Genomic DNA, 27,584 nt, shown 5'->3' on the forward strand with positions numbered 1-27,584 from the left:
GTAGGGTGAGGGTGAGAGTTAGGGTTAGGGTTAGTGGTTAGGTTAGGATTAGGGTTAGGGTTAGGGTTAGTATTATGGTTATGATTAGGTTTAGCGTTAGCGTTAGGGTTAGGGTTATATATTAGTGTTAGGGTTAGGGTTAGGGTTTATGATTAGGAATAGGGTTAGGTGTTAGAGTGATGTTTAATTTAGGCTTCGGTTCAGGGTTATGATGAGGGTTAGGGTTACGGTTAGCGTTAGGGTTAGTGTTAGGGTTAAGTTAAGGTTATTGTTTGGGCTACAAGTTAGGGTTAAGGGTTATGGGTTTGGATTAGGATTACTGTTAGTGCTAGGCAGGTTTAGGTTTAGGGTTATCGTAGCTTTAGTGTTAGGGTTAGGGTTACGGTTAGGGATAGAGTTTAGGAACAAAGTTAGGGTTAGGGTTAGTGTTACAGTTAGGCTTATTGTTAAGGGTAGAGATTAGTGTTAGGGTTAAGGTTATGTTCAGGGTTAGGGTTAGGGTTAGTGTTAGGATTAGGGTTATTTTTAGTGTTAGAAGTCAGGGTTAGGGTTAGGGTTATGGTTAGAGGTTAGAGGTTAGGGTTAGGGTTTGGATTAGCGTTAAGTTTAGGGTTAGGGTTTGGATTAGAGTTAGGGTTAGGGTTAGAGTTAGCGTTAGGGATAGGCTTAGGGTTAGGGTTAGGGTTAATGTTAGGGTTAGGTTTAGAGTTAGGGTTAAGTTTATTGTTAGGGCTACATTTTAGAGTTAGGGGTTAGGGGTTAGGATTAGTATTAGGGTTAGTGCTAGGTAGGGTTAGGGTTAGTGTTAGGCTTGGGTTATCATAGCGTTAATGTTTGGGTTAGGGTTATGGTTAGGGTTTGAGTTTAGGGTCAGGGTTAGGGTTAGGGTTATAGTTAGGGTTAGAGGTTAGAGTTAGGGTTAGGGTTATGGTTTGAGGTTAGAGGTTAGGGTTAGCATTTCGATTAGGGGTAAGGTAAGGGTTAGGGTTTGGATTAGGGTTAGGTTTAGGGTTAGGGTTAGAGTTAGGGTTAGTGTTAGCCTTAGGGTTAGGGTTAGGGATTGGGTTAGGCTTAGCTTTAGGCTTAGGGTCAGGATTAGGGTTAGTGTTAGGGTTTGTGTTACAGTTAGGCATCATGGTTAGGGTTAGTACTAGGTTTAGTGTTAGAGTTAGGTTTAGGGTTAGGGTTAGTGGTTAGGGTTAGGGTTAGGGTTAGGGTGAGGTTTAGGGTTAGGGTGAGAGGTTAGGGTTAGTGTTAATGTTAGGGTTAGGGTTAGAGGTAAGGGTGAGGATTACGTTAGGGCTCGGTTTAGGGTTACAGTTAGGGTTAGGGTTATGGTTATGGTTAGGGTTAAGGGTAGAGCTAGACATGGTTAGAGTTAGGGTTTGGGTTAAGGTTAGGGTTATCATAGGGTTAGGGTTAGGGATAGTTTGAGGTCAGGGTTAGGGTTAGAGTTAGTGTTAAGTTTAGGGTTATTGTTAGCGTAAGAGTTTATTTTTAGGGTTAGGGATAGCGTTAGAGTTTAGAGTGAGGGTTAGGATTAGGGTTAGGGTTAGGGTTAGGGTTAGGGTTAGGGTTAGGGTTAGAAGTTAGAGGTTAGGGTTCGGGTTTGGATTAGGGTTAAGGTTAGGGTTAGGGTTTGGATTAGGGTTAGGGTTAGGGTTAGAGTTAGCATTAGGGGTAGGCTTAGGGTTAGCGTTAGGCTTAATGTTAGGGTTAGGTTTAGGGTTAGGGTTAAGTTTATTGTTAGGGCTACATTTTAGAGTTAGGGGTTGTGGGTTAGGATTAGTATTAGGGTTAGTGCTAGGTAGGGTTAGGGTTAGTGTTAGGCTTGGGTTATCGTAGCGTTAATGTTTGGGTTAGGGCTATGGTTAGGGTTTGAGTTTAGGGTCAGGGTTAGGGTTAGGGTTAGGGTTATAGTTAGGGTTAGAGGTTAGAGTTAGGGTTAGGGTTATGGTTTGAGGTTAGAGGTTAGGGTTAGCATTTGGATTAGGGTTAAGGTAAGGGTTAGGGTTTGGATTAGGGTTAGGGTTAGGTTTAGGGTTAGAGTTAGGGTTAGGGTTAGGCTTAGGGTTAGGGTTAGGGATCGGGTTAGGCTTAGGTTTGGCTTAGGGTCAGTATTAGTGTTAGTGTTAGGGTTTGGGTTACAGTTAGGCATCATGGTTAGGGTTAGTACTAGGTTTAGTGTTAGAGTTAGGTTTAGGGTTAGGGTTAGTGGTTAGCGTTAGGGTTAGGGTTAGGGTGAGGGTTAGTGTTAGGGTTAGAGGTTAGGGTTAGTGTTAATTGTAGTGTTAGGGTTAGAGGTAAGGGTGAGGATTACGTTAGGGCTCGGTTTAGGGTTACAGTTAGGGTTACGGTTATGGTTATGGTTAGGGTTAGGGGTAGAGCTAGACATGGTTAGAGTTAGGGTTTGGGTTAAGGTTAGGGTTATCATAGGGTTAGGGTTAGGGATAGTTTAAGGTCAGGGTTAGGTTTAGAGTTAGTGTTAAGTTTAGGGTTATTGTTAGCGTAAGTTTATTTTTAGGGTTAGGGTTAGCGTTAGAGTTTAGAGTGAGGGTTAGGATTAGGGACAGGCTTTGAGATAGGGTTCGGATTACTGTTAGGTATAGGGTTAGGCTTAGCGTTAGTTTAGGGTCAGTGTTAGGTGTTAGTGTTAGGGTTAGCGTTATGGTTAGAGATTAGTGTTAGGGTTAAGCTTAGGTTTGGGGTAAGTGTTAGGGTTAGGGGTTAGAGGTTAGGGTTAGGTTTAGGTTTAGGTTTAGGATTAGGGTTAGGGTTAGAGTTATGGTTTAGTGTTAGTGTTAGGGTTCGGTTTAGGGTTACGTTTAAGGTTAGGTTTACGGTCAGTGTTATGGTTAGTGTTAGGTTTAGGTTTAGGGTTATGGTTAGGGTTAAGGTTATGTATTAGGGTTGGGGTTAGGTTTACGGGTAGGGATTAGATTTTGGGTTATTTAGGGTTAGGGTTAGGGTTAGTGTTTATGTTTGGGTTAAGGTTAGCTTTAGTGTTAGGGGTATATGTTATGGTTATGGTTATGGTTATGGTTAGGGATAGGGTTAGGGTTAGGATTAGGTTTTGGGTTTTTGTTAGGTTTAGGGTTAGGTTTGGGGTAGGATTAGGGTTAAGGATTAGGGTTAGGATTACGGTTAGGGTTAGGCTTAGGTTTAGGGTTGGGGATTGGGTTATTTTTAGGGTTAGGATTTGGTTAACCATTAGGCGTCAGGGTTAGGTCTAGGATCAGGGTTAGGGTTAGGGTTAGGATTAGGTTTTGGTTTAGTGGTTAGCATTAGGTTTTGGATTAGGATTATGGTTATGGTTAGGTTTAGGGTTAGTGTTAGGGTTAGGGTTAGGGTTAGAGTTTAGGGTTAGGGTTAGTGTTAAGGTTAAGATTAGGGTTAGGGTTAGTGGTTAGGGTGATGGTTACCTTAGGGCTCGGTTTAGTGTTATGGTTAAGGTTAGGGTTACGGTCAGGTTTAGGGTTAGGTTTAGATTTAGGTTTAGAACTAGACAGGGTTAGTGTTAGCTTTAGAGATAAGGTAGGGTTATCCTAGTGTTAGGGTTAGGGTTAGGGTTAGGGATACGGTTACAGTTTAAGGTCAGGGATAAGGCTAGAGTTAGTGTTTGCTTTAGGGTTATTGTTAGTGTAAATGTTTAGGGTTAGGGTTAGGATTAGGGTAAGGGTTAGAGGTTTAGCTTAGGGTTAGTATTAGTGTTAGGGTTTTGGTTAGGGTTCACATTATGGTTAGGTTTACAGTTCAGGGTTAGTGTTGGGGTTAGGGTTAGGGTTAGTGTTAGGGTTAGGGTCAGTGTTAGGTATCAGTGTTAGGGTTAGCATTACAGTTAGAGGTTAATGTTAGGGTTAGGCTTAGCATTAGCGTTAGGGTTAGGGTCAGAGGTTAGTTTTAGGTTTAGTATTAAGGTTAGGGTTAGAGTTAGTGTTAGGGTTATGGTTAGGGTTAGGTTTAGGGTTAGCGTTAGGGTTAGAGATTAATGTTAGTGTTAGTGTTAGTGTTAGTGTTAGTGTTAGTGTTAGTGTTAGGTTTTGGGTTAGCCTTAGGTTTGGGGTTTATGGTTAGGGGTTAGAGTTTAAGTTTAGGGGTTAGGGTTAATGTTAGGTTTAGTTTTAATGTTAGGGTTAGTGTTAGGTTTAGATTTAGGGCTAGGGTTAATATTAGTTTGAGAAGTTAGGGTAAGAGTTAGGAATAGTTTTAGGGATATGATTATAGTTACGTTTAGGGGTTAGTGTTCGTGTTTGGGTTAGTGTTAGGGTTAGTGTTACAGTTGTGGTTAGGGTTAGGGTTAGGGATTAAGGATAGGGTTAGGATTAGTGTTAGGGTTAGGTGCAGGGTTAGGGTTAGAGATCGGGTTAGGGTTAGGGTTAGTGTTAGAGTTAGGGTTAGTTTTACCTTAAGTTTAGGTTAGGGTTAGAATTAGGATTAGGGTTAGAGTTAGGGTTTGGGGTTAGCGTTAGGGTTAGGGTTAGGGTTATGGTTATGATTATGGTTAGGGTTAGTATTAAGGTTAGTGTTAGGGATAGATGTTAGGGTTAGAGTTAGTGTTACCGTTAGGGTTAGGGTTAGAGTTAGAGGTTTGGGTGAGGGTCAAGTTAAGGTTCGGTTTAGGTTTAAGGTTAGTGTTAGGGTTATGGTTAGGGTTAGGATTAGTGTTAGTGTTAGGGTTAGAGCTAAACAGGGTTATGGTTAGGGTTAGGGTTAAGGTTACGGTTATCATAGGGTTAGGTTTAGGGTTAGGGTTAGAGTTCAGGGTCAGGGTTAGGGTTAGAGTTAGTGTTAGTGTTAGGGTTATGGTTATGGTTAGAGGTTAGGGTTTGGGTTAGGGTTAGGGTTATGGTTTGAGGTTAGGGTTAGGGTTAGGATTAGGGTTAAGGTTAGGGTTTGGATTAGGGTTAGGTTTAGGGTTAGGGTTTAGGGTTAGGGTTAGTGGTAGTGTTAGGGTTAGGTTTGGGATTAGGGTTAGTGTTGGTTAGGGTTAGTGTTAGGCTTAGGGTTAGGGTTAGCTTTAGAGGTTAGTGTTACGGTTAGGGTTAGGGTTAGGGTTAATATTAGTGTTAGAAGTAAGGTTAATGTAAGAGCTAGGGTTAGGGTTAGGATAACGGTTTAGTTCAGGATTAGGGTTAGGGTTCGTGTTGGGGTTATGGTTATGGTTTGTTTTAGGGATAGCGTTAGGTTTAGGGTTAAGATTAGAGTTTAGTGTTAGGGTTAGGGTTTAGGGTGAGGTTTAATTTAGTGTTCATTTCAGGGTTATGGTTAGGGTTAGGGTTACATTTAGGGTTAGGGTTACTTTAGGGTTAGGGTTAGGGTTAAAGTAAGGTTATTGTTAGGGTAACGGGTTAGGGTTAGTGGTTATGGGTTAGGATTAGGGTTAGGGTTAGCGCTAGGCAGTGTTAGGGTTAGGGCTTATAGTTAGTGTTAGGGTTAGGGATAGAGTTTAGAGTCAGTATTAGGGTTAGGGTTAGTGTTAGGGTTAGGGTTATTCTTAGGGTTAGAGGCAAGTGTTAGTGTTAGGGTTAGGGTTAGGGCCTTAAGTGAAGGTTAGGGTTAGGTTTGGATTATCGTTAGGGTTAGGGTTAGGTTTAGGGTTCGGTTTAGGGTTATGTTTAGGGTTAGCGTTTATGGTTACGTGTTAGGTTTAAGGGTTAGCGGTTAGGATTAATGTTAGCGTTAGTCTTAAGTTACGGTTAGGGTTAGGGTTAGAGTTAAGTTTTGGTTTAGCGGTTAGGTTTAAGCTTAGGGATAGGGTTAGTGTTATGGTTATGGTTACGTTTAGGGGTTAGTGTTAGTGTTTGGGTTAGTGTTAGGGTTAGTGTTACGTTTGGGGTTAGGGTTAAGGTTAGGGATTAGGGTTAGGGTTAGGATTACGGTGAGGGTTAGTGTTAGGGTTAGGGTTAGGTTAAGTGTTTTGGTTAGGGTTAGGTTTTGGTTTAGGGTTACATTTAAAGTTAGGTTTAAGGTAAGTGTTACGGTTAGTGTTAGGTTTAGGGTTAGGGTTAGGTTTCGCGATAAGTGTTGAAGTTAGGGTTAGCCTTAGAGTTAGGCTTAGGGTTTGGGTTAGGGTTAGGGTTAGGATTAGGAATAGGGTTAGGTGTTAGAGCGATGTTTAATTTAGTGTTCGGTTCAGGGTTATGATTAGGGTTAGGATTATGGTTATGGTTAGGGTTAGGGTTAGTGTTAGAGTTTAGGGAAAGGGTTACATTTAGGTTTAGGGTTAGAAGTCAGAGTTGGTGTTAGTGTTAAGGTTAGGGATTAGGGTTAGGGTTAGGATCTTGGTTAGAGTTAGGTTTAGGTTTAGAGTTAGCATTTATGGTTAGGTTTAGGTTCAGTTTTTGGGTTAGGGTAAGGATTAGGCTTAGCGTAAGGATTATCAATTAGAGTTAGGTTTAGGGTTAGTGTTAGGGTTAGGTTTAAGGGTAGGGGTTAGGGTTAGGGTTAGGGATTATGGTTAGTGTTTGCGTTAGTGTTAGGGTTAGTTTTAAGGTTGATGTTAGTGTTAGGGTTAGGGATATTGTTAATGTTAGGCTCAGGGTTAGGTTTAGGAATCGGGTTAGGCTTATGGTTAGGGTTAGGGTTAGGGTTACCGTTAGGGTTAGGGTTAGGGTTAGGGTTAGGATTAATGTTAGGGGTAGGGTGAGGGTAAGAGTTAGGGTTAGGGTTAGTGGTTAGGTTAGGATTAGGGTTAGGGTTAGGGTTAGTATTATGGTTATGATTAGGTTTAGCGTTAGCGTTAGGGTTAGGGTTATATATTAGTGTTAGGGTTAGGGTTAGGGTTTATGATTAGGAATAGGGTTAGGTGTTAGAGTGATGTTTAATTTAGGCTTCGGTTCAGGGTTATGATGAGGGTTAGGGTTACGGTTAGCGTTAGGGTTAGTGTTAGGGTTAAGTTAAGGTTATTGTTTGGGCTACAAGTTAGGGTTAAGGGTTATGGGTTTGGATTAGGATTACTGTTAGTGCTAGGCAGGTTTAGGTTTAGGGTTATCGTAGCTTTAGTGTTAGGGTTAGGGTTACGGTTAGGGATAGAGTTTAGGAACAAAGTTAGGGTTAGGGTTAGTGTTACAGTTAGGCTTATTGTTAAGGGTAGAGATTAGTGTTAGGGTTAAGGTTATGTTCAGGGTTAGGGTTAGGGTTAGTGTTAGGATTAGGGTTATTTTTAGTGTTAGAAGTCAGGGTTAGGGTTAGGGTTATGGTTAGAGGTTAGAGGTTAGGGTTAGGGTTTGGATTAGCGTTAAGTTTAGGGTTAGGGTTTGGATTAGAGTTAGGGTTAGGGTTAGAGTTAGCGTTAGGGATAGGCTTAGGGTTAGGGTTAGGGTTAATGTTAGGGTTAGGTTTAGAGTTAGGGTTAAGTTTATTGTTAGGGCTACATTTTAGAGTTAGGGGTTAGGGGTTAGGATTAGTATTAGGGTTAGTGCTAGGTAGGGTTAGGGTTAGTGTTAGGCTTGGGTTATCATAGCGTTAATGTTTGGGTTAGGGTTATGGTTAGGGTTTGAGTTTAGGGTCAGGGTTAGGGTTAGGGTTATAGTTAGGGTTAGAGGTTAGAGTTAGGGTTAGGGTTATGGTTTGAGGTTAGAGGTTAGGGTTAGCATTTCGATTAGGGGTAAGGTAAGGGTTAGGGTTTGGATTAGGGTTAGGTTTAGGGTTAGGGTTAGAGTTAGGGTTAGTGTTAGCCTTAGGGTTAGGGTTAGGGATTGGGTTAGGCTTAGCTTTAGGCTTAGGGTCAGGATTAGGGTTAGTGTTAGGGTTTGTGTTACAGTTAGGCATCATGGTTAGGGTTAGTACTAGGTTTAGTGTTAGAGTTAGGTTTAGGGTTAGGGTTAGTGGTTAGGGTTAGGGTTAGGGTTAGGGTGAGGTTTAGGGTTAGGGTGAGAGGTTAGGGTTAGTGTTAATGTTAGGGTTAGGGTTAGAGGTAAGGGTGAGGATTACGTTAGGGCTCGGTTTAGGGTTACAGTTAGGGTTAGGGTTATGGTTATGGTTAGGGTTAAGGGTAGAGCTAGACATGGTTAGAGTTAGGGTTTGGGTTAAGGTTAGGGTTATCATAGGGTTAGGGTTAGGGATAGTTTGAGGTCAGGGTTAGGGTTAGAGTTAGTGTTAAGTTTAGGGTTATTGTTAGCGTAAGAGTTTATTTTTAGGGTTAGGGATAGCGTTAGAGTTTAGAGTGAGGGTTAGGATTAGGGTTAGGGTTAGGGTTAGGGTTAGAAGTTAGAGGTTAGGGTTCGGGTTTGGATTAGGGTTAAGGTTAGGCTAGGGTTTGGATTAGGGTTAGGGTTAGGGTTAGAGTTAGCATTAGGGGTAGGCTTAGGGTTAGCGTTAGGCTTAATGTTAGGGTTAGGTTTAGGGTTAGGGTTAAGTTTATTGTTAGGGCTACATTTTAGAGTTAGGGGTTGTGGGTTAGGATTAGTATTAGGGTTAGTGCTAGGTAGGGTTAGGGTTAGTGTTAGGCTTGGGTTATCGTAGCGTTAATGTTTGGGTTAGGGCTATGGTTAGGGTTTGAGTTTAGGGTCAGGGTTAGGGTTAGGGTTAGGGTTATAGTTAGGGTTAGAGGTTAGAGTTAGGGTTAGGGTTATGGTTTGAGGTTAGAGGTTAGGGTTAGCATTTGGATTAGGGTTAAGGTAAGGGTTAGGGTTTGGATTAGGGTTAGGGTTAGGTTTAGGGTTAGAGTTAGGGTTAGGGTTAGGCTTAGGGTTAGGGTTAGGGATCGGGTTAGGCTTAGGTTTGGCTTAGGGTCAGTATTAGTGTTAGTGTTAGGGTTTGGGTTACAGTTAGGCATCATGGTTAGGGTTAGTACTAGGTTTAGTGTTAGAGTTAGGTTTAGGGTTAGGGTTAGTGGTTAGCGTTAGGGTTAGGGTTAGGGTGAGGGTTAGTGTTAGGGTTAGAGGTTAGGGTTAGTGTTAATTGTAGTGTTAGGGTTAGAGGTAAGGGTGAGGATTACGTTAGGGCTCGGTTTAGGGTTACAGTTAGGGTTACGGTTATGGTTATGGTTAGGGTTAGGGGTAGAGCTAGACATGGTTAGAGTTAGGGTTTGGGTTAAGGTTAGGGTTATCATAGGGTTAGGGTTAGGGATAGTTTAAGGTCAGGGTTAGGTTTAGAGTTAGTGTTAAGTTTAGGGTTATTGTTAGCGTAAGTTTATTTTTAGGGTTAGGGTTAGCGTTAGAGTTTAGAGTGAGGGTTAGGATTAGGGACAGGCTTTGAGATAGGGTTCGGATTACTGTTAGGTATAGGGTTAGGCTTAGCGTTAGTTTAGGGTCAGTGTTAGGTGTTAGTGTTAGGGTTAGCGTTATGGTTAGAGATTAGTGTTAGGGTTAAGCTTAGGTTTGGGGTAAGTGTTAGGGTTAGGGGTTAGAGGTTAGGGTTAGGTTTAGGTTTAGGTTTAGGATTAGGGTTAGGGTTAGAGTTATGGTTTAGTGTTAGTGTTAGGGTTCGGTTTAGGGTTACGTTTAAGGTTAGGTTTACGGTCAGTGTTATGGTTAGTGTTAGGTTTAGGTTTAGGGTTATGGTTAGGGTTAAGGTTATGTATTAGGGTTGGGGTTAGGTTTACGGGTAGGGATTAGATTTTGGGTTATTTAGGGTTAGGGTTAGGGTTAGTGTTTATGTTTGGGTTAAGGTTAGCTTTAGTGTTAGGGGTATATGTTATGGTTATGGTTATGGTTATGGTTAGGGATAGGGTTAGGGTTAGGATTAGGTTTTGGGTTTTTGTTAGGTTTAGGGTTAGGTTTGGGGTAGGATTAGGGTTAAGGATTAGGGTTAGGATTACGGTTAGGGTTAGGCTTAGGTTTAGGGTTGGGGATTGGGTTATTTTTAGGGTTAGGATTTGGTTAACCATTAGGCGTCAGGGTTAGGTCTAGGATCAGGGTTAGGGTTAGGGTTAGGATTAGGTTTTGGTTTAGTGGTTAGCATTAGGTTTTGGATTAGGATTATGGTTATGGTTAGGTTTAGGGTTAGTGTTAGGGTTAGGGTTAGGGTTAGAGTTTAGGGTTAGGGTTAGTGTTAAGGTTAAGATTAGGGTTAGGGTTAGTGGTTAGGGTGATGGTTACCTTAGGGCTCGGTTTAGTGTTATGGTTAAGGTTAGGGTTACGGTCAGGGTTAGGGTTAGGTTTAGATTTAGGTTTAGAACTAGACAGGGTTAGTGTTAGCTTTAGAGATAAGGTAGGGTTATCCTAGTGTTAGGGTTAGGGTTAGGGTTAGGGATACGGTTACAGTTTAAGGTCAGGGATAAGGCTAGAGTTAGTGTTTGCTTTAGGGTTATTGTTAGTGTAAATGTTTAGGGTTAGGGTTAGGATTAGGGTAAGGGTTAGAGGTTTAGCTTAGGGTTAGTATTAGTGTTAGGGTTTTGGTTAGGGTTCACATTATGGTTAGGTTTACAGTTCAGGGTTAGTGTTGGGGTTAGGGTTAGGGTTAGTGTTAGGGTTAGGGTCAGTGTTAGGTATCAGTGTTAGGGTTAGCATTACAGTTAGAGGTTAATGTTAGGGTTAGGCTTAGCATTAGCGTTAGGGTTAGGGTCAGAGGTTAGTTTTAGGTTTAGTATTAAGGTTAGGGTTAGAGTTAGTGTTAGGGTTATGGTTAGGGTTAGGTTTAGGGTTAGCGTTAGGGTTAGAGATTAATGTTAGTGTTAGTGTTAGTGTTAGTGTTAGTGTTAGTGTTAGTGTTAGGTTTTGGGTTAGGCTTAGGTTTGGGGTTTATGGTTAGGGGTTAGAGTTTAAGTTTAGGGGTTAGGGTTAATGTTAGGTTTAGTTTTAATGTTAGGGTTAGTGTTAGGTTTAGATTTAGGGCTAGGGTTAATATTAGTTTGAGAAGTTAGGGTAAGAGTTAGGAATAGTTTTAGGGATATGATTATAGTTACGTTTAGGGGTTAGTGTTCGTGTTTGGGTTAGTGTTAGGGTTAGTGTTACAGTTGCGGTTAGGGTTAGGGTTAGGGATTAAGGATAGGGTTAGGATTAGTGTTAGGGTTAGGTGCAGGGTTAGGGTTAGAGATCGGGTTAGGGTTAGGGTTAGTGTTAGAGTTAGGGTTAGTTTTACCTTAAGTTTAGGTTAGGGTTAGAATTAGGATTAGGGTTAGAGTTAGGGTTTGGGGTTAGCGTTAGGGTTAGGGTTAGGATTATGGTTATGATTATGGTTAGGGTTAGTATTAAGGTTAGTGTTAGGGATAGATGTTAGGGTTAGAGTTAGTGTTACCGTTAGGGTTAGGGTTAGAGTTAGAGGTTTGGGTGAGGGTCAAGTTAAGGTTCGGTTTAGGTTTAAGGTTAGTGTTAGGGTTATGGTTAGGGTTAGGATTAGTGTTAGTGTTAGGGTTAGAGCTAAACAGGGTTATGGTTAGGGTTAGGGTTAAGGTTACGGTTATCATAGGGTTAGGTTTAGGGTTAGGGTTAGAGTTCAGGGTCAGGGTTACGGTTAGAGTTAGTGTTAGTGTTAGGGTTATGGTTATGGTTAGAGGTTAGGGTTTGGGTTAGGGTTAGGGTTATGGTTTGAGGTTAGGGTTAGGGTTAGGATTAGGGTTAAGGTTAGGGTTTGGATTAGGGTTAGGTTTAGGGTTAGGGTTTAGGGTTAGGGTTAGTGGTAGTGTTAGGGTTAGGTTTGGGATTAGGGTTAGTGTTGGTTAGGGTTAGTGTTAGGCTTAGGGTTAGGGTTAGCTTTAGAGGTTAGTGTTACGGTTAGGGTTAGGGTTAGGGTTAATATTAGTGTTAGAAGTAAGGTTAATGTAAGAGCTAGGGTTAGGGTTAGGATAACGGTTTAGTTCAGGATTAGGGTTAGGGTTCGTGTTGGGGTTATGGTTATGGTTTGTTTTAGGGATAGCGTTAGGTTTAGGGTTAAGATTAGAGTTTAGTGTTAGGGTTAGGGTTTAGGGTGAGGTTTAATTTAGTGTTCATTTCAGGGTTATGGTTAGGGTTAGGGTTACATTTAGGGTTAGGGTTACTTTAGGGTTAGGGTTAGGGTTAAAGTAAGGTTATTGTTAGGGTAACGGGTTAGGGTTAGTGGTTATGGGTTAGGATTAGGGTTAGGGTTAGCGCTAGGCAGTGTTAGGGTTAGGGCTTATAGTTAGTGTTAGGGTTATGGATAGAGTTTAGAGTCAGTATTAGGGTTAGGGTTAGTGTTAGGGTTAGGGTTATTCTTAGGGTTAGAGGCAAGTGTTAGTGTTAGGGTTAGGGTTAGGGCCTTAAGTGAAGGTTAGGGTTAGGTTTGGATTATCGTTTGGGTTAGGGTTAGGTTTAGGGTTCGGTTTAAGGTTATGTTTAGGGTTAGCGTTTATGGTTAGGTGTTAGGTTTAAGGGTTAGCGGTTAGGGTTAATGTTAGCGTTAGTCTTAAGTTTACGGTTAGGGTTAGGGTTAGAGTTAAGTTTTGGTTTAGCGGTTAGGTTTAAGCTTAGGGATAGGGTTAGTGTTATGGTTATGGTTACGTTTAGGGGTTAGTGTTAGTGTTTGGGTTAGTGTTAGGGTTAGTGTTACGTTTGGGGTTAGGGTTAAGGTTAGGGATTAGGGTTAGGGTTAGGATTACGGTGAGGGTTAGTGTTAGGGTTAGGGTTAGGTTAAGTGTTTTGGTTAGGGTTAGGTTTTGGTTTAGGGTTACTTTTAAAGTTAGGTTTAAGGTAAGTGTTACGGTTAGTGTTAGGTTTAGGGTTAGGGTTAGGTTTCGCGATAAGTGTTGAAGTTAGGGTTAGCCTTAGAGTTAGGCTTAGGGTTTGGGTTAGGGTTAGGGTTAGGATTAGGAATAGGGTTAGGTGTTAGAGCGATGTTTAATTTAGTGTTCGGTTCAGGGTTATGATTAGGGTTAGGATTATGGTTATGGTTAGGGTTAGGGTTAGTGTTAGAGTTTAGGGAAAGGGTTACATTTAGGTTTAGGGTTAGAAGTCAGAGTTGGTGTTAGTGTTAAGGTTAGGGATTAGGGTTAGGGTTAGGATCTTGGTTAGAGTTAGGTTTAGGTTTAGAGTTAGCATTTATGGTTAGGTTTAGGTTCAGTTTTTGGGTTAGGGTAAGGATTAGGCTTAGCGTAAGGATTATCAATTAGAGTTAGGTTTAGGGTTAGTGTTAGGGTTAGGTTTAAGGGTAGGGGTTAGGGTTAGGGTTAGGGATTATGGTTAGTGTTTGCGTTAGTGTTAGGGTTAGTTTTAAGGTTGATGTTAGTGTTAGGGTTAGGGATATTGTTAATGTTAGGCTCAGGGTTAGGTTTAGGAATCGGGTTAGGCTTATGGTTAGGGTTAGGGTTAGGGTTACCGTTAGGGTTAGGGTTAGGGTTAGGATTAATGTTAGGGGTAGGGTGAGGGTAAGAGTTAGGGTTAGGGTTAGTGGTTAGGTTAGGATTAGGGTTAGGGTTAGGGTTAGTATTATGGTTATGATTAGGTTTAGCGTTAGCGTTAGGGTTAGGGTTATATATTAGTGTTAGGGTTAGGGTTAGGGTTTATGATTAGGAATAGGGTTAGGTGTTAGAGTGATGTTTAATTTAGGCTTCGGTTCAGGGTTATGATGAGGGTTAGGGTTACGGTTAGCGTTAGGGTTAGTGTTAGGGTTAAGTTAAGGTTATTGTTTGGGCTACAAGTTAGGGTTAAGGGTTATGGGTTTGGATTAGGATTACTGTTAGTGCTAGACAGGTTTAGGTTTAGGGTTATCGTAGCTTTAGTGTTAGGGTTAGGGTTACGGTTAGGGATAGAGTTTAGGAACAAAGTTAGGGTTAGGGTTAGTGTTACAGTTAGGCTTATTGTTAAGGGTAGAGATTAGTGTTAGGGTTAAGGTTATGTTCAGGGTTAGGGTTAGGGTTAGTGTTAGGATTAGGGTTATTTTTAGTGTTAGAAGTCAGGGTTAGGGTTAGGGTTATGGTTAGAGGTTAGAGGTTAGGGTTAGGGTTTGGATTAGCGTTAAGTTTAGGGTTAGGGTTTGGATTAGAGTTAGGGTTAGGGTTAGAGTTAGCGTTAGGGATAGGCTTAGGGTTAGGGTTAGGGTTAATGTTAGGGTTAGGTTTAGAGTTAGGGTTCAGTTTATTGTTAGGGCTACATTTTAGAGTTAGGGGTTAGGGGTTAGGATTAGTATTAGGGTTAGTGCTAGGTAGGGTTGGGGTTAGTGTTAGGCTTGGGTTATTATAGCATTAATGTTTGGGTTAGGGTTATGGTTAGGGTTTGAGTTTAGGGTCAGGGTTAGGGTTAGGGTTATAGTTAGGGTTAGAGGTTAGAGTTAGGGTTAGGGTTATGGTTTGAGGTTAGAGGTTAGGGTTAGCATTTCGATTAGGGGTAAGGTAAGGGTTAGGGTTTGGATTAGGGTTAGGGTTAGGTTTAGGGTTAGAGTTAGGGTTAGTGTTAGCCTTAGGGTTAGGGTTAGGGATCGGGTTAGGCTTAGCTTTAGGCTTAGGGTCAGGATTAGGGTTAGTGTTAGGGTTTGTGTTACAGTTAGGCATCATGGTTAGGGTTAGTACTAGGTTTAGTGTTAGAGTTAGGTTTAGGGTTAGGGTTAGTGGTTAGCGTTAGGGTTAGGGTTAGTGTGAGGTTGAGGGTTAGGGTGAGAGGTTAGGGTTAGTGTTAATGTTAGGGTTAGGGTTAGAGGTAAGGGTGAGGATTACGTTAGGGCTCGGTTTAGGGTTACAGTTAGGGTTAGGGTTATGGTTATGGTTAGGGTTAAGGGTAGAGCTAGACATGGTTAGAGTTAGGGTTTGGGTTAAGGTTAGGGTTATCATAGGGTTAGGGTTAGGGATAGTTTGAGGTCAGGGTTAGGGTTAGAGTTAGTGTTAAGTTTAGGGTTATTGTTAGCGTAAGAGTTTATTTTTAGGGTTAGGGATAGCGTTAGAGTTTAGAGTGAGGGTTAGGATTAGGGTTAGGGTTAGGGTTAGGGTTAGGGTTAGGGTTAGGGTTAGAAGTTAGAGGTTAGGGTTCGGGTTTGGATTAGGGTTAAGGTTAGGGTTAGGGTTTGGATTAGGGTTAGGGTTAGGGTTAGAGTTAGCATTAGGGGTAGGCTTAGGGTTAGCGTTAGGCTTAATGTTAGGGTTAGGTTTAGGGTTAGGGTTAAGTTTATTGTTAGGGCTACATTTTAGAGTTAGGGGTTGTGGGTTAGGATTAGTATTAGGGTTAGTGCTAGGTAGGGTTAGGGTTAGTGTTAGGCTTGGGTTATCGTAGCGTTAATGTTTGGGTTAGGGCTATGGTTAGGGTTTGAGTTTAGGGTCAGGGTTAGGGTTAGGGTTAGGGTTATAGTTAGGGTTAGAGGTTAGAGTTAGGGTTAGGGTTATGGTTTGAGGTTAGAGGTTAGGGTTAGCATTTGGATTAGGGTTAAGGTAAGGGTTAGGGTTTGGATTAGGGTTAGGGTTAGGTTTAGGGTTAGAGTTAGGGTTAGGGTTAGGCTTAGGGTTAGGGTTAGGGATCGGGTTAGGCTTAGCTTTAGGCTTAGGGTCAGTATTAGTGTTAGTGTTAGGGTTTGGGTTACAGTTAGGCATCATGGTTAGGGTTAGTACTAGGTTTAGTGTTAGAGTTAGGTTTAGGGTTAGGGTTAGTGGTTAGCGTTAGGGTTAGGGTTAGGGTGAGGGTTAGTGTTAGGGTTAGAGGTTAGGGTTAGTGTTAATGTTAGTGTTAGGGTTAGAGGTAAGGGTGAGGATTACGTTAGGGCTCGGTTTAGGGTTACAGTTAGGGTTACGGTTATGGTTATGGTTAGGGTTAGGGGTAGAGCTAGACATGGTTAGAGTTAGGGTTTGGGTTAAGGTTAGGGTTATCATAGGGTTAGGGTTAGGGATAGTTTAAGGTCAGGGTTAGGTTTAGAGTTAGTGTTAAGTTTAGGGTTATTGTTAGCGTAAGAGTTTATTTTTAGGGTTAGGGTTAGCGTTAGAGTTTAGAGTGAGGGTTAGGATTAGGGACAGGGTTTGAGATAGGGTTCGGATTACTGTTAGGTATAGGGTTAGGCTTAGCGTTAGTTTAGGGTCAGTGTTAGGTGTTAGTGTTAGGGTTAGCGTTATGGTTAGAGATTAGTGTTAGGGTTAAGCTTAGGTTTGGGGTAAGTGTTAGGGTTAGGGGTTAGAGGTTAGGGTTAGGGTTAGGTTTAGGTTTAGGATTAGGGTTAGGGTTAGAGTTATGGTTTAGTGTTAGTGTTAGGGTTCGGTTTAGGGTTACGTTTAAGGTTAGGTTTACGGTCAGTGTTATGGTTAGTGTTAGGTTTAGGTTTAGGGTTATGGTTAGGGTTAAGGTTATGTATTAGGGTTGGGGTTAGGTTTACGGGTAGGGATTAGATTTTGGGTTATTTAGGGTTAGGGTTAGGGTTAGTGTTTATGTTTGGGTTAAGGTTAGGTTTAGTGTTAGGGGTATATGTTATGGTTATGGTTATGGTTATGGTTAGGGATAGGGTTAGGGTTAGGATTAGGTTTTGGGTTTTTGTTAGGTTTAGGGTTAGGTTTGGGGTAGGATTAGGGTTAAGGATTAGGGTTAGGATTACGGTTAGGGTTAGGCTTAGGTTTAGGGTTGGGGATTGGGTTATTTTTAGGGTTAGGATTTGGTTAACCATTAGGCGTCAGGGTTAGGTCTAGGGTCAGGGTTAGGGTTAGGGTTAGGATTAGGTTTTGGTTTAGTGGTTAGCATTAGGTTTTGGATTAGGATTATGGTTATGGTTAGGTTTAGGGTTAGTGTTAGGGTTAGGGTTAGGGTTAGAGTTTAGGGTTAGGGTTAGTGTTAAGGTTAAGATTAGGGTTAGGGTTAGTGGTTAGGGTGATGGTTACCTTAGGGCTCGGTTTAGTGTTATGGTTAAGGTTAGGGTTACGGTCAGGGTTAGGGTTAGGTTTAGATTTAGGTTTAGAACTAGACAGGGTTAGTGTTAGCTTTAGAGATAAGGTAGGGTTATCCTAGTGTTAGGGTTAGGGTTAGGGTTAGGGATACGGTTACAGTTTAAGGTCAGGGATAAGGCTAGAGTTAGTGTTTGCTTTAGGGTTATTGTTAGTGTAAATGTTTAGGGTTAGGGTTAGGATTAGGGTAAGGGTTAGAGGTTTAGCTTAGGGTTAGTATTAGTGTTAGGGTTTTGGTTAGGGTTCACATTATGGTTAGGTTTACAGTTCAGGGTTAGTGTTGGGGTTAGGGTTAGGGTTAGTGTTAGGGTTAGGGTCAGTGTTAGGTATCAGTGTTAGGGTTAGCATTACAGTTAGAGGTTAATGTTAGGGTTAGGCTTAGCATTAGCGTTAGGGTTAGGGTCAGAGGTTAGTTTTAGGTTTAGTATTAAGGTTAGGGTTAGAGTTAGTGTTAGGGTTATGGTTAGGGTTAGGTTTAGGGTTAGCGTTAGGGTTAGAGATTAATGTTAGTGTTAGTGTTAGTGTTAGTGTTAGTGTTAGTGTTAGTGTTAGTGTTAGTGTTAGGTTTTGGGTTAGCCTTAGGTTTGGGGTTTATGGTTAGGGGTTAGAGTTTAAGTTTAGGGGTTAGGGTTAATGTTAGGTTTAGTTTTAATGTTAGGGTTAGTGTTAGGTTTAGATTTAGGGCTAGGGTTAATATTAGTTTGAGAAGTTAGGGTAAGAGTTAGGAATAGTTTTAGGGATATGATTATAGTTACGTTTAGGGGTTAGTGTTCGTGTTTGGGTTAGTGTTAGGGTTAGTGTTACAGTTGTGGTTAGGGTTAGGGTTAGGGATTAAGGATAGGGTTAGGATTAGTGTTAGGGTTAGGTGCAGGGTTAGGGTTAGAGATCGGGTTAGGGTTAGGGTTAGTGTTAGAGTTAGGGTTAGTTTTACCTTAAGTTTAGGTTAGGGTTAGAATTAGGATTAGGGTTAGAGTTAGGGTTTGGGGTTAGCGTTAGGGTTAGGGTTAGGGTTATGGTTATGATTATGGTTAGGGTTAGTATTAAGGTTAGTGTTAGGGATAGATGTTAGGGTTAGAGTTAGTGTTACCGTTAGGGTTAGGGTTAGAGTTAGAGGTTTGGGTGAGGGTCAAGTTAAGGTTCGGTTTAGGTTTAAGGTTAGTGTTAGGGTTATGGTTAGGGTTAGGATTAGTGTTAGTGTTAGGGTTAGAGCTAAACAGGGTTATGGTTAGGGTTAGGGTTAAGGTTACGGTTATCATAGGGTTAGGTTTAGGGTTAGGGTTAGAGTTCAGGGTCAGGGTTACGGTTAGAGTTAGTGTTAGTGTTAGGGTTATGGTTATGGTTAGAGGTTAGGGTTTGGGTTAGGGTTAGGGTTATGGTTTGAGGTTAGGGTTAGGGTTAGGATTAGGGTTAAGGTTAGGGTTTGGATTAGGGTTAGGTTTAGGGTTAGGGTTTAGGGTTAGGGTTAGTGGTAGTGTTAGGGTTAGGTTTGGGATTAGGGTTAGTGTTGGTTAGGGTTAGTGTTAGGCTTAGGGTTAGGGTTAGCTTTAGAGGTTAGTGTTACGGTTAGGGTTAGGGTTAGGGTTAATATTAGTGTTAGAAGTAAGGTTAATGTAAGAGCTAGGGTTAGGGTTAGGATAACGGTTTAGTTCAGGATTAGGGTTAGGGTTCGTGTTGGGGTTATGGTTATGGTTTGTTTTAGGGATAGCGTTAGGTTTAGGGTTAAGATTAGAGTTTAGTGTTAGGGTTAGGGTTTAGGGTGAGGTTTAATTTAGTGTTCATTTCAGGGTTATGGTTAGGGTTAGGGTTACATTTAGGGTTAGGGTTACTTTAGGGTTAGGGTTAGGGTTAAAGTAAGGTTATTGTTAGGGTAACGGGTTAGGGTTAGTGGTTATGGGTTAGGATTAGGGTTAGGGTTAGCGCTAGGCAGTGTTAGGGTTAGGGCTTATAGTTAGTGTTAGGGTTAGGGATAGAGTTTAGAGTCAGTATTAGGGTTAGGGTTAGTGTTAGGGTTAGGGTTATTCTTAGGGTTAGAGGCAAGTGTTAGTGTTAGGGTTAGGGTTAGGGCCTTAAGTGAAGGTTAGGGTTAGGTTTGGATTATCGTTAGGGTTAGGGTTAGGTTTAGGGTTCGGTTTAGGGTTATGTTTAGGGTTAGCGTTTATGGTTAGGTGTTAGGTTTAAGGGTTAGCGGTTAGGATTAATGTTAGCGTTAGTCTTAAGTTACGGTTAGGGTTAGGGTTAGAGTTAAGTTTTGGTTTAGCGGTTAGGTTTAAGCTTAGGGATAGGGTTAGTGTTATGGTTATGGTTACGTTTAGGGGTTAGTGTTAGTGTTTGGGTTAGTGTTAGGGTTAGTGTTACGTTTGGGGTTAGGGTTAAGGTTAGGGATTAGGGTTAGGGTTAGGATTACGGTGAGGGTTAGTGTTAGGGTTAGGGTTAGGTTAAGTGTTTTGGTTAGGGTTAGGTTTTGGTTTAGGGTTACATTTAAAGTTAGGTTTAAGGTAAGTGTTACGGTTAGTGTTAGGTTTAGGGTTAGGGTTAGGTTTCGCGATAAGTGTTGAAGTTAGGGTTAGCCTTAGAGTTAGGCTTAGGGTTTGGGTTAGGGTTAGGGTTAGGATTAGGAATAGGGTTAGGTGTTAGAGCGATGTTTAATTTAGTGTTCGGTTCAGGGTTATGATTAGGGTTAGGATTATGGTTATGGTTAGGGTTAGGGTTAGTGTTAGAGTTTAGGGAAAGGGTTACATTTAGGTTTAGGGTTAGAAGTCAGAGTTGGTGTTAGTGTTAAGGTTAGGGATTAGGGTTAGGGTTAGGATCTTGGTTAGAGTTAGGTTTAGGTTTAGAGTTAGCATTTATGGTTAGGTTTAGGTTCAGTTTTTGGGTTAGGGTAAGGATTAGGCTTAGCGTAAGGATTATCAATTAGAGTTAGGTTTAGGGTTAGTGTTAGGGTTAGGTTTAAGGGTAGGGGTTAGGGTTAGGGTTAGGGATTATGGTTAGTGTTTGCGTTAGTGTTAGGGTTAGTTTTAAGGTTGATGTTAGTGTTAGGGTTAGGGATATTGTTAATGTTAGGCTCAGGGTTAGGTTTAGGAATCGGGTTAGGCTTATGGTTAGGGTTAGGGTTAGGGTTACCGTTAGGGTTAGGGTTAGGGTTAGGGTTAGGATTAATGTTAGGGGTAGGGTGAGGGTAAGAGTTAGGGTTAGGGTTAGTGGTTAGGTTAGGATTAGGGTTAGGGTTAGGGTTAGTATTATGGTTATGATTAGGTTTAGCGTTAGCGTTAGGGTTAGGGTTATATATTAGTGTTAGGGTTAGGGTTAGGGTTTATGATTAGGAATAGGGTTAGGTGTTAGAGTGATGTTTAATTTAGGCTTCGGTTCAGGGTTATGATGAGGGTTAGGGTTACGGTTAGCGTTAGGGTTAGTGTTAGGGTTAAGTTAAGGTTATTGTTTGGGCTACAAGTTAGGGTTAAGGGTTATGGGTTTGGATTAGGATTACTGTTAGTGCTAGGCAGGTTTAGGTTTAGGGTTATCGTAGCTTTAGTGTTAGGGTTAGGGTTACGGTTAGGGATAGAGTTTAGGAACAAAGTTAGGGTTAGGGTTAGTGTTACAGTTAGGCTTATTGTTAAGGGTAGAGATTAGTGTTAGGGTTAAGGTTATGTTCAGGGTTAGGGTTAGGGTTAGTGTTAGGATTAGGGTTATTTTTAGTGTTAGAAGTCAGGGTTAGGGTTAGGGTTATGGTTAGAGGTTAGAGGTTAGGGTTAGGGTTTGGATTAGCGTTAAGTTTAGGGTTAGGGTTTGGATTAGAGTTAGGGTTAGGGTTAGAGTTAGCGTTAGGGATAGGCTTAGGGTTAGGGTTAGGGTTAATGTTAGGGTTAGGTTTAGAGTTAGGGTTAAGTTTATTGTTAGGGCTACATTTTAGAGTTAGGGGTTAGGGGTTAGGATTAGTATTAGGGTTAGTGCTAGGTAGGGTTAGGGTTAGTGTTAGGCTTGGGTTATCATAGCGTTAATGTTTGGGTTAGGGTTATGGTTAGGGTTTGAGTTTAGGGTCAGGGTTAGGGTTAGGGTTATAGTTAGGGTTAGAGGTTAGAGTTAGGGTTAGGGTTATGGTTTGAGGTTAGAGGTTAGGGTTAGCATTTCGATTAGGGGTAAGGTAAGGGTTAGGGTTTGGATTAGGGTTAGGTTTAGGGTTAGGGTTAGAGTTAGGGTTAGTGTTAGCCTTAGGGTTAGGGTTAGGGATTGGGTTAGGCTTAGCTTTAGGCTTAGGGTCAGGATTAGGGTTAGTGTTAGGGTTTGTGTTACAGTTAGGCATCATGGTTAGGGTTAGTACTAGGTTTAGTGTTAGAGTTAGGTTTAGGGTTAGGGTTAGTGGTTAGGGTTAGGGTTAGGGTTAGGGTGAGGTTTAGGGTTAGGGTGAGAGGTTAGGGTTAGTGTTAATGTTAGGGTTAGGGTTAGAGGTAAGGGTGAGGATTACGTTAGGGCTCGGTTTAGGGTTACAGTTAGGGTTAGGGTTATGGTTATGGTTAGGGTTAAGGGTAGAGCTAGACATGGTTAGAGTTAGGGTTTGGGTTAAGGTTAGGGTTATCATAGGGTTAGGGTTAGGGATAGTTTGAGGTCAGGGTTAGGGTTAGAGTTAGTGTTAAGTTTAGGGTTATTGTTAGCGTAAGAGTTTATTTTTAGGGTTAGGGATAGCGTTAGAGTTTAGAGTGAGGGTTAGGATTAGGGTTAGGGTTAGGGTTAGGGTTAGGGTTAGGGTTAGAAGTTAGAGGTTAGGGTTCGGGTTTGGATTAGGGTTAAGGTTAGGGTTAGGGTTTGGATTAGGGTTAGGGTTAGGGTTAGAGTTAGCATTAGGGGTAGGCTTAGGGTTAGCGTTAGGCTTAATGTTAGGGTTAGGTTTAGGGTTAGGGTTAAGTTTATTGTTAGGGCTACATTTTAGAGTTAGGGGTTGTGGGTTAGGATTAGTATTAGGGTTAGTGCTAGGTAGGGTTAGGGTTAGTGTTAGGCTTGGGTTATCGTAGCGTTAATGTTTGGGTTAGGGCTATGGTTAGGGTTTGAGTTTAGGGTCAGGGTTAGGGTTAGGGTTAGGGTTATAGTTAGGGTTAGAGGTTAGAGTTAGGGTTAGGGTTATGGTTTGAGGTTAGAGGTTAGGGTTAGCATTTGGATTAGGGTTAAGGTAAGGGTTAGGGTTTGGATTAGGGTTAGGGTTAGGTTTAGGGTTAGAGTTAGGGTTAGGGTTAGGCTTAGGGTTAGGGTTAGGGATCGGGTTAGGCTTAGGTTTGGCTTAGGGTCAGTATTAGTGTTAGTGTTAGGGTTTGGGTTACAGTTAGGCATCATGGTTAGGGTTAGTACTAGGTTTAGTGTTAGAGTTAGGTTTAGGGTTAGGGTTAGTGGTTAGCGTTAGGGTTAGGGTTAGGGTGAGGGTTAGTGTTAGGGTTAGAGGTTAGGGTTAGTGTTAATTGTAGTGTTAGGGTTAGAGGTAAGGGTGAGGATTACGTTAGGGCTCGGTTTAGGGTTACAGTTAGGGTTACGGTTATGGTTATGGTTAGGGTTAGGGGTAGAGCTAGACATGGTTAGAGTTAGGGTTTGGGTTAAGGTTAGGGTTATCATAGGGTTAGGGTTAGGGATAGTTTAAGGTCAGGGTTAGGTTTAGAGTTAGTGTTAAGTTTAGGGTTATTGTTAGCGTAAGTTTATTTTTAGGGTTAGGGTTAGCGTTAGAGTTTAGAGTGAGGGTTAGGATTAGGGACAGGCTTTGAGATAGGGTTCGGATTACTGTTAGGTATAGGGTTAGGCTTAGCGTTAGTTTAGGGTCAGTGTTAGGTGTTAGTGTTAGGGTTAGCGTTATGGTTAGAGATTAGTGTTAGGGTTAAGCTTAGGTTTGGGGTAAGTGTTAGGGTTAGGGGTTAGAGGTTAGGGTTAGGTTTAGGTTTAGGTTTAGGATTAGGGTTAGGGTTAGAGTTATGGTTTAGTGTTAGTGTTAGGGTTCGGTTTAGGGTTACGTTTAAGGTTAGGTTTACGGTCAGTGTTATGGTTAGTGTTAGGTTTAGGTTTAGGGTTATGGTTAGGGTTAAGGTTATGTATTAGGGTTGGGGTTAGGTTTACGGGTAGGGATTAGATTTTGGGTTATTTAGGGTTAGGGTTAGGGTTAGTGTTTATGTTTGGGTTAAGGTTAGCTTTAGTGTTAGGGGTATATGTTATGGTTATGGTTATGGTTATGGTTAGGGATAGGGTTAGGGTTAGGATTAGGTTTTGGGTTTTTGTTAGGTTTAGGGTTAGGTTTGGGGTAGGATTAGGGTTAAGGATTAGGGTTAGGATTACGGTTAGGGTTAGGCTTAGGTTTAGGGTTGGGGATTGGGTTATTTTTAGGGTTAGGATTTGGTTAACCATTAGGCGTCAGGGTTAGGTCTAGGATCAGGGTTAGGGTTAGGGTTAGGATTAGGTTTTGGTTTAGTGGTTAGCATTAGGTTTTGGATTAGGATTATGGTTATGGTTAGGTTTAGGGTTAGTGTTAGGGTTAGGGTTAGGGTTAGAGTTTAGGGTTAGGGTTAGTGTTAAGGTTAAGATTAGGGTTAGGGTTAGTGGTTAGGGTGATGGTTACCTTAGGGCTCGGTTTAGTGTTATGGTTAAGGTTAGGGTTACGGTCAGGTTTAGGGTTAGGTTTAGATTTAGGTTTAGAACTAGACAGGGTTAGTGTTAGCTTTAGAGATAAGGTAGGGTTATCCTAGTGTTAGGGTTAGGGTTAGGGTTAGGGATACGGTTACAGTTTAAGGTCAGGGATAAGGCTAGAGTTAGTGTTTGCTTTAGGGTTATTGTTAGTGTAAATGTTTAGGGTTAGGGTTAGGATTAGGGTAAGGGTTAGAGGTTTAGCTTAGGGTTAGTATTAGTGTTAGGCTTTTGGTTAGGGTTCACATTATGGTTAGGTTTACAGTTCAGGGTTAGTGTTGGGGTTAGGGTTAGGGTTAGTGTTAGGGTTAGGGTCAGTGTTAGGTATCAGTGTTAGGGTTAGCATTACAGTTAGAGGTTAATGTTAGGGTTAGGCTTAGCATTAGCGTTAGGGTTAGGGTCAGAGGTTAGTTTTAGGTTTAGTATTAAGGTTAGGGTTAGAGTTAGTGTTAGGGTTATGGTTAGGGTTAGGTTTAGGGTTAGCGTTAGGGTTAGAGATTAATGTTAGTGTTAGTGTTAGTGTTAGTGTTAGTGTTAGTGTTAGTGTTTAGTTTTGGGTTAGGCTTAGGTTTGGGGTTTATGGTTAGGGGTTAGAGTTTAAGTTTAGGGGTTAGGGTTAATGTTAGGTTTAGTTTTAATGTTAGGGTTAGTGTTAGGTTTAGATTTAGGGCTAGGGTTAATATTAGTTTGAGAAGTTAGGGTAAGAGTTAGGAATAGTTTTAGGGATATGATTATAGTTACGTTTAGGGGTTAGTGTTCGTGTTTGGGTTAGTGTTAGGGTTAGTGTTACAGTTGCGGTTAGGGTTAGGGTTAGGGATTAAGGATAGGGTTAGGATTAGTGTTAGGGTTAGGTGCAGGGTTAGGGTTAGAGATCGGGTTAGGGTTAGGGTTAGTGTTAGAGTTAGGGTTAGTTTTACCTTAAGTTTAGGTTAGGGTTAGAATTAGGATTAGGGTTAGAGTTAGGGTTTGGGGTTAGCGTTAGGGTTAGGGTTAGGATTATGGTTATGATTATGGTTAGGGTTAGTATTAAGGTTAGTGTTAGGGATAGATGTTAGGGTTAGAGTTAGTGTTACCGTTAGGGTTAGGGTTAGAGTTAGAGGTTTGGGTGAGGGTCAAGTTAAGGTTCGGTTTAGGTTTAAGGTTAGTGTTAGGGTTATGGTTAGGGTTAGGATTAGTGTTAGTGTTAGGGTTAGAGCTAAACAGGGTTATGGTTAGGGTTAGGGTTAAGGTTACGGTTATCATAGGGTTAGGTTTAGGGTTAGGGTTAGAGTTCAGGGTCAGGGTTACGGTTAGAGTTAGTGTTAGTGTTAGGGTTATGGTTATGGTTAGAGGTTAGGGTTTGGGTTAGGGTTAGGGTTATGGTTTGAGGTTAGGGTTAGGGTTAGGATTAGGGTTAAGGTTAGGGTTTGGATTAGGGTTAGGTTTAGGGTTAGGGTTTAGGGTTAGGGTTAGTGGTAGTGTTAGGGTTAGGTTTGGGATTAGGGTTAGTGTTGGTTAGGGTTAGTGTTAGGCTTAGGGTTAGGGTTAGCTTTAGAGGTTAGTGTTACGGTTAGGGTTAGGGTTAGGGTTAATATTAGTGTTAGAAGTAAGGTTAATGTAAGAGCTAGGGTTAGGGTTAGGATAACGGTTTAGTTCAGGATTAGGGTTAGGGTTCGTGTTGGGGTTATGGTTATGGTTTGTTTTAGGGATAGCGTTAGGTTTAGGGTTAAGATTAGAGTTTAGTGTTAGGGTTAGGGTTTAGGGTGAGGTTTAATTTAGTGTTCATTTCAGGGTTATGGTTAGGGTTAGGGTTACATTTAGGGTTAGGGTTACTTTAGGGTTAGGGTTAGGGTTAAAGTAAGGTTATTGTTAGGGTAACGGGTTAGGGTTAGTGGTTATGGGTTAGGATTAGGGTTAGGGTTAGCGCTAGGCAGTGTTAGGGTTAGGGCTTATAGTTAGTGTTAGGGTTATGGATAGAGTTTAGAGTCAGTATTAGGGTTAGGGTTAGTGTTAGGGTTAGGGTTATTCTTAGGGTTAGAGGCAAGTGTTAGTGTTAGGGTTAGGGTTAGGGCCTTAAGTGAAGGTTAGGGTTAGGTTTGGATTATCGTTTGGGTTAGGGTTAGGTTTAGGGTTCGGTTTAAGGTTATGTTTAGGGTTAGCGTTTATGGTTAGGTGTTAGGTTTAAGGGTTAGCGGTTAGGGTTAATGTTAGCGTTAGTCTTAAGTTTACGGTTAGGGTTAGGGTTAGAGTTAAGTTTTGGTTTAGCGGTTAGGTTTAAGCTTAGGGATAGGGTTAGTGTTATGGTTATGGTTACGTTTAGGGGTTAGTGTTAGTGTTTGGGTTAGTGTTAGGGTTAGTGTTACGTTTGGGGTTAGGGTTAAGGTTAGGGATTAGGGTTAGGGTTAGGATTACGGTGAGGGTTAGTGTTAGGGTTAGGGTTAGGTTAAGTGTTTTGGTTAGGGTTAGGTTTTGGTTTAGGGTTACTTTTAAAGTTAGGTTTAAGGTAAGTGTTACGGTTAGTGTTAGGTTTAGGGTTAGGGTTAGGTTTCGCGATAAGTGTTGAAGTTAGGGTTAGCCTTAGAGTTAGGCTTAGGGTTTGGGTTAGGGTTAGGGTTAGGATTAGGAATAGGGTTAGGTGTTAGAGCGATGTTTAATTTAGTGTTCGGTTCAGGGTTATGATTAGGGTTAGGATTATGGTTATGGTTAGGGTTAGGGTTAGTGTTAGAGTTTAGGGAAAGGGTTACATTTAGGTTTAGGGTTAGAAGTCAGAGTTGGTGTTAGTGTTAAGGTTAGGGATTAGGGTTAGGGTTAGGATCTTGGTTAGAGTTAGGTTTAGGTTTAGAGTTAGCATTTATGGTTAGGTTTAGGTTCAGTTTTTGGGTTAGGGTAAGGATTAGGCTTAGCGTAAGGATTATCAATTAGAGTTAGGTTTAGGGTTAGTGTTAGGGTTAGGTTTAAGGGTAGGGGTTAGGGTTAGGGTTAGGGATTATGGTTAGTGTTTGCGTTAGTGTTAGGGTTAGTTTTAAGGTTGATGTTAGTGTTAGGGTTAGGGATATTGTTAATGTTAGGCTCAGGGTTAGGTTTAGGAATCGGGTTAGGCTTATGGTTAGGGTTAGGGTTAGGGTTACCGTTAGGGTTAGGGTTAGGGTTAGGGTTAGGATTAATGTTAGGGGTAGGGTGAGGGTAAGAGTTAGGGTTAGGGTTAGTGGTTAGGTTAGGATTAGGGTTAGGGTTAGGGTTAGTATTATGGTTATGATTAGGTTTAGCGTTAGCGTTAGGGTTAGGGTTATATATTAGTGTTAGGGTTAGGGTTAGGGTTTATGATTAGGAATAGGGTTAGGTGTTAGAGTGATGTTTAATTTAGGCTTCGGTTCAGGGTTATGATGAGGGTTAGGGTTACGGTTAGCGTTAGGGTTAGTGTTAGGGTTAAGTTAAGGTTATTGTTTGGGCTACAAGTTAGGGTTAAGGGTTATGGGTTTGGATTAGGATTACTGTTAGTGCTAGGCAGGTTTAGGTTTAGGGTTATCGTAGCTTTAGTGTTAGGGTTAGGGTTACGGTTAGGGATAGAGTTTAGGAACAAAGTTAGGGTTAGGGTTAGTGTTACAGTTAGGCTTATTGTTAAGGGTAGAGATTAGTGTTAGGGTTAAGGTTATGTTCAGGGTTAGGGTTAGGGTTAGTGTTAGGATTAGGGTTATTTTTAGTGTTAGAAGTCAGGGTTAGGGTTAGGGTTATGGTTAGAGGTTAGAGGTTAGGGTTAGGGTTTGGATTAGCGTTAAGTTTAGGGTTAGGGTTTGGATTAGAGTTAGGGTTAGGGTTAGAGTTAGCGTTAGGGATAGGCTTAGGGTTAGGGTTAGGGTTAATGTTAGGGTTAGGTTTAGAGTTAGGGTTAAGTTTATTGTTAGGGCTACATTTTAGAGTTAGGGGTTAGGGGTTAGGATTAGTATTAGGGTTAGTGCTAGGTAGGGTTAGGGTTAGTGTTAGGCTTGGGTTATCATAGCGTTAATGTTTGGGTTAGGGTTATGGTTAGGGTTTGAGTTTAGGGTCAGGGTTAGGGTTAGGGTTATAGTTAGGGTTAGAGGTTAGAGTTAGGGTTAGGGTTATGGTTTGAGGTTAGAGGTTAGGGTTAGCATTTCGATTAGGGGTAAGGTAAGGGTTAGGGTTTGGATTAGGGTTAGGTTTAGGGTTAGGGATAGAGTTAGGGTTAGTGTTAGCCTTAGGGTTA

This window comes from Cavia porcellus, unplaced genomic scaffold (assembly GCF_034190915.1).
Source record: "Cavia porcellus strain 051 isolate PalLab524CR breed Dunkin Hartley unplaced genomic scaffold, mCavPor4.1 scaffold_47, whole genome shotgun sequence".
Taxonomy (NCBI): domain Eukaryota; kingdom Metazoa; phylum Chordata; class Mammalia; order Rodentia; family Caviidae; genus Cavia; species Cavia porcellus.